Source organism: Hyalella azteca, unplaced genomic scaffold (genome assembly GCF_000764305.2).
Source record: "Hyalella azteca isolate HAZT.00-mixed unplaced genomic scaffold, Hazt_2.0.2 contig3046, whole genome shotgun sequence".
Classification (NCBI taxonomy): Eukaryota; Metazoa; Arthropoda; class Malacostraca; order Amphipoda; family Hyalellidae; genus Hyalella; species Hyalella azteca.
Genome location: NW_025933300.1, coordinates 191,367 through 197,813, shown reverse-complemented (window position 1 = coordinate 197,813; position 6,447 = coordinate 191,367). Strand labels below are relative to the sequence as shown.

At 42.3% G+C, this 6,447-nt stretch overlaps 1 long non-coding RNA gene across 1 annotated transcript; it reads right to left on the bottom strand.

The window, feature by feature from the left end:
• Positions 1–1,190: 1,190 nt before the first annotated feature.
• On the bottom strand, positions 1,191–2,284 carry LOC125179603. Its single transcript, XR_007157325.1, has 3 exons — positions 2,271–2,284; positions 1,804–1,932; positions 1,191–1,314 (listed from the first exon to the last, which is right to left on the bottom strand). It is a non-coding gene; the product is annotated as an uncharacterized LOC125179603 (long non-coding RNA).
• Between the last annotated feature and the right edge of the window lie 4,163 nt (positions 2,285–6,447).

Here is a 6,447-nt window from a genome sequence, read left to right as displayed (position 1 = left end):
TAAAAGTAGGGCACTCACGATCCTTAACATTGCGTGGGAGCGCGAGCTGCGTTTGTTGACTTTTGTGCTGGCCACTTGTCGGTTTCGGTCGCCACGCCCTATCATGGACAGCAGCTGCGTGACGTCACATAAATTTATCGGCATTAATTTATTGAAACCATCACTTGCAACTATTGAATTTTTTTACAAGCTAGGTCCCATAAAAGTGCATACCTCACAATTTATGTCGATCACTTGAAGATATTACTGTAGCGATTACTCACACTCGATTACAGAGTTGCCGGAAAACCCGTGTGAGCGTGGATAGGCTCCTGTTGATAGGGCCGCTCTCCTTCCGGCGGTCGCCCGAGGGACCAGCCTGCTCAACGTTTTCTGAGCCGGCGAGATCCACGAAATTCAGGTGACCCACTCGCACATCACACGCACGGCTGTCGTCCTCATCCTGGTCACTGTCGGGCTGTGACTCAACGATCTGCACATACAGCCAACTAAATAAGCAATGTGTAAGGATTTAATAATTTATGTTACAAAATAGCGGGTATCCAGAATGAAATGGATAGTTGGTAGAACAGCGGATCGGAGCTTACCACGAGCGTGTATTTCAGGTCACTGGCTGCTGCAACACCACCTGGCCTGCGGACATATCGCGAGGCCATCCCGGGAGGTGCAAGACCAGCCGGCCTGGGGATCGTGAACTTCCCGGGACCTGTAAATCAGGCTGGCTTGGGGCTCTATCTCGGGAGCCTTCCGAGAGCTGCGCCACCTCATCTTGCGCCACTGGGGCGCTTTCATCGTCGTCGTCATCATAGGGGCCGATTCCATATGGGGCGCTTTCATTGGAGTCATCATCGGGGTCATCAACAACTGGGGCGTCGTTGTTGCCAACCCTCAGTTGCTGTCGAAGATCTTGAATTTGTACTTCTTGCTCCTGAATTCTTTTCTCCTGTTCGGATATAGTCTTCTGACTATTTAGTAGCTGCTGTCGGAGGTTTTGGATTTCAGCATCTCTATTCTGTCAATCAAAACACCATAAATTTATTGAAAATTAAATGTACACGAATGTATATCTCAACATTGAAAAATTTCAATTGGTATTTTTCATTCATTTTTGTTTAATAATAAAAATTACGCATAAAATATTGCAGTCAAAAACTCACGTTTTTTAACAAAAAAAAAAACTTACCCAACAACTCTTTCTGGAGTTGTATATTACTGTGACGCAGCTCCTTCACGACAAGCGCCTCCTTGGCAGACTCCTCCTTGCTACCCGCTCTCTTCAGTTGCCTCTTTATGATCTTGGCGTGAGACCCGAATCTGTCACGCACAAAAAAATATATATATTACTTAGTACTCACTGCAGTGAGTGACAGAGAGCGCATTTTCTCGTCGACGAAAACGTGAAGTCACGGACGGACGGACAGACGGACATGGCGAGCACAAAAGTGCACCGAATAACCCTTTCGTGACTGACGGGACTGTGACGTCCCGCCCAACGATTTACTCTATAACTTACAGGTATTGCTAAATTCAAGGTATTGCTAAAATAATGGTTTTTTAGCAAATTGTGTAAATTTTAGCAAATTTTTAGCAAATTGATGTCGCAAATTGTGTCACCTCAGTTGGAACCCGATACTACCGGGATTTTCTAGTCCCAATTATAGAATTTTTACCATTAACATCTTTGATTATTTTTTACGGATATGCAATATTCAGTCCAAGTTCATGATGATTCTGTAGAAAAATACGAATAAAAAGTTGTAGAACACATTGCAGTTACGAAAGGATTAAATAGGAGATGATCACCTCAGAGTATTCACAGTCTCATTAAGAGAATGGTGAGAGACTGTGCACAAGAAGGCCGTTTGCCCGTTGCCCTTCAATGCGCCCTTGAGAATTCTTGTCAACTTATTGTTCCGGGTGTTGGGGAAGTGACTGAAAACGTACAAAATTAAAATAATTAGATGCATTCGATCCCAGCTCAGAATGTGCCAGTTTCTGGTCAGAATCGGCAAGGAGGCCGGGCGGTTAAGCATAGCAGTATTGTAGCAGTGAGTTGAGAGCTCTAGACCGCAAAATTTCTGTGTTAAGAATCGGCGACAGGAATACGGCCCAATAAACCTTAAACCGGTAATATTATTTTCATTATTATTATCATCATTATTATTATTATCATCATCGTATAGAGTCTAAATTTATGGATCACGTGACCATGATGAATTATCAAAAAATTACATCTATCACTTGAAGTTATTGCTGGAGCAATGACTTACTCTATTCCATCAGACCACCGGGTTCGATAAGGAGCTAGGCATTTCAAATCTGAACATATATTTTTCCATAGCTTTATCTAGTCTGTTCTTGAACGCGTTCATACTTGGAGCGCCAACGATGTCATCAGGGAGGCTGTTCCACATGTCGGTGATTCGAAGCGAGAAGAAATTTTGTCGCGTGGAGAAGTTGCAGCTCAGTTTCCGGAGGCAGGGCTGCCGGAGGCGGGGCTGCACTTGACAGAAACCTCTTGCACTTTCCGCAAGGTATTCCTGGCATCTGGAAAAAAAAAACAGGCGTAAAATTTTGGATCACATTAGGGTAACACGGGGCAGCATTAGGAATTCACATGGAGAGCTAAGGGGCGCCAACCTACAAAGGTTTGGGAACCACTGCCATAATCAATGCACATAGACACACCACCGACATAGTCGGTGTCGCCAGAATTTTCTAAAAACTAATGGTTAAACAATATTCTTCGTACGTTAGGCATACTGCCGTCCTAATTTCTCTAGACATTATCAATGAGAACAGTGCAAAAATTCAATGTATCGAGTCGTGCTTCTTTCAGCATTTCAGATAGTTGGTGTAGCCATTGATCCGTCATTAACTAATTTGCGAAATTATGCGTTGGTACCGCTCCAGATGTTTGAAAATACTACAGAATAATGTTCTTGCAAGGAATAGCTATACAAGCTTAATAGTTTTCGATGTACGTAGAAAGCTAACGATAGTATCTGAAACAAATTCTACGGTTGTAACTACGAGTTATAATCTGTGGGCGAAGCCGCGGAGAGACTATAAACGTTGGCAAGCAAGAAGCCGTTAGTTTTGGTATCACACTATGGCTTTGCATCACATTGCAATTCGTCTTTAGATGACAGCCAGTTATAGAATTATTTACACTATGATGATCATGATCGTCAGGTGTGATACAAATGACTATTGATAGACAATGAAAATTGAATTGCATACCTAATTACTTTCACTGAGCATGGGGAGCCGCTTAATCAATCAAGACATTTACGTAGGCAGTATGAACGACTAAAAGCAAACTAACTTATCATATAGGAAAGTATGTCTAACGAGACAATTATTACTTACAGTTCACTAATATACGCAGATGAGAAGAGCTGAAGGCACACTACGTAATAACCGGCAAGTCGAACAGAAACCAGACACTCGCACGTTTCAGACGAGACTCGGCTGCAATGAAGCCAGATTTATTAGCTGCAGCCTTCCTACAGCGGATGACTACATGTCGGTTTTCTCCCTACGATTGGGAAACTAGTCCTAAATGACAAATTATGCTCATTATAGGGGTTCGTTCGAGTAGGTAGTCAACTTTTGCCTGGACAACCACACTTGGGAATGGCTATAATTATCTGTATTTAAGGACTGTATAGTGTACCTACCTACATGCATAGGTTCTCCTGGAAAATTAAATAAACCTTGTCGTACTTGAGAATTCGCTGATCTATTCTAATTGATCCACGTACGTTAATTAGGGCCCGCGTGCAGAGACCCAGCGACTTAGCTTTATATGGAGCTAAGTTCTCCCGCTACATTGCCGCTGGGCACAACGCGACATCCCCACCAAAATAGCGGAGCTTATACTAAACGTGCATTAATACCATAGATTCGAATTTTTACTCTTGCGCAGAAGATCTTAATATTTATAGGAAATGTAATCGTTGTTAGTTCTAAATCGTATTTTCCTACCACTGCGCGATCTCGTACAATTTAACTCGACAGTTCCTTTGACCTGGCGGTTATCGCTATTGGACTCTTCATAATTATCATTGGAATTTACTATAGGATTAAATTGTATTTTAGCCGCGTCGGGGTTTCCCAGAGGCGAATTATTTCCGGTTGCCATTCAGTCAGATATATGGGCAGAAGGGTAGGGTAGCAAAGTAGATCGTGTCTCATGATCGTTCTACACGGTGTGGTCGGGTCGTCTGTTCCGGCGGTTCAGGGTAAACTTAGCACAGATCACAGTTTAAAAGTTTATTAGAGTTAGGCAGTTACACGTCCAACACTAAAACCATCTCGTGGCAAGAGCAGCGTAACATGCTTCAGAGCTCCGTCGCGTGTAACTCTTTCTAAAAACAAGCTCTCGAATCTACCCGCCGCTGACGGAAGACAGCTCGCCAGTTAGCGGGAACTCCGCTAACTAAACGTAAAGACAAAACCTAATTTTATTGAACAAAGATATTTAGAAATAAACTTCCAAACTCGTTATTTGATATAAGGTTAGCGTGAGACAGGCTATTACACAATACAGAAATATTTAATTCTACCCTACAACAACGGATGCAGTCAACCTTGTCGGTAACTCGCAAAATCTGTCTTTCGTTTGCTGACACTCAGCCTCTCCGAGTTCTTGGAAAGCCTGGGCCATCTCTTCGATATAATTGGCTATTCGTCGAAATGGTATAATGGGTACAAAACGTGATCAGCTTCCTGCTTCGGTATGTGTTCGTTAAACTAGCGTGTCGATCAGCATATTCAATGCTGCCTGGAGCCCAATTCTACTCGTTGTACCCCAGAACTTGGTCCCTCTATATGGCTTTGTATATAACGCCCGAAATTTACAATTGCCCCTGAAATGACCACGTGACTAAAAACAAAAATTCTATATTAACGACAGGTAAATCATTGCATTAACAACCGCAAGTCGCGTCCTAAATCGCAGACATTGACTGAACTGCCGAAAGTTGCCTTGCCAGTAAAACTACAATGGGTTTTTGAGTGTGAAACCCGTGGAATATTATATTTTCTATAATGTAGAAGAAATTTATATTTTAATATATCTTGTCTGCGCTTTTACTAGAAAGTAAGAAAACTTCTTGAGCCTTGTGCCCGATCAGCGTACTGTAAATTTGGCCAAAACTTGCGTCGTAATGTAATGTATTTGCTCAATTCATTAACCATGCAGGGGTGCCGCTGTAGCCATCTGGAATATCCTAATTGCTAATACAATACCATAATTTCTCGTATCCCTATTGTGGCACAGCCTTACACCACGCCCAAGGCAATAACGTCAGGAATGGAGCTACGCTCTTCTTTCGGGTATACGCGAGCTTGAACTGGCCGACGTAATGGGACCAACATTTTGGTCCGCTTTCTTGACCTTAATAGGCAGGAATTTCCTTATCCCGCGTTACCCAGGCCGTGTGCGGCATTAGGTTAAATTTGATACGTTGTAAGTCCCTTGTTTTGATAAATGACTCCAGATGAATAATTGTTGTTAGTCAACTTCCTCAACTGGTCACTAGTCACATAGCATGCACATTTAATCACCATGTGCTATATCACGTATGAAGATATGATGACAAAGATCCTCCTGGCGAAGATCTGAGATATTCAAACTGGTGAAGTAAGTCGTTACCCTAAAGAGAAGTCGTTCAACTTCAAACTTACGCAAACATTTTTTCATACTTGGAAATCCAATGACTATATCCAGTGTTCCCTGCATATCGTTTCGCCTATGGGAATTAATGGTTTTCATATATTTCGTGCTCTAACTGTGCAATACTGACGGTGAACGTAACAAGCTATTAGTGGAAATTTAATAATAATAAACTATTTTAATTCTGCCCGATTAAGATTATAGTATAGTATAGTATCTTCGGCATTGAAGAATAGGCCTCGTAAGGCCTGTCGCCGATTCTTGTACTTTTCTTGGCTAGACTGGCCTTTTGATCAAGTCTTTTCAACGGACGGTAGATTTAAAATCGCTTCTAGATTTCAGTTGTTCAGTAGGATACGAGGCATTTTACGACTAAACATATGCTCCTGCATGGCCTTGTCTAGTCTGTTCTTGAACGCGTTCATACTCGGAGCGTCAACAATATCTTCATGGAGGCTGTTCCACATGTCAGTGACTCGAAGCGATAAGAAATGTTGTCGCGTGGATAAGTTGCACCGCAGTTTTTTTTAGTTTATATACTGTGGCCCCTCGTGTTGGTTCTTGTTTCAAATTCTAGTAATCCTTCTGGGACCTTGTACAAACCATGAGCATACTTGTATACTTCAATGAGGTTACCACGCAGGCGACGATAACGGAGACCGGGAAGCTTCATAATCTTCAATCTTTCTTCATAAGACTTGCCCTTTAAGCCTGGAATTATCCTTGTTGCACGTCTTTGAACACTCTCAACTAAATTTCTGTCC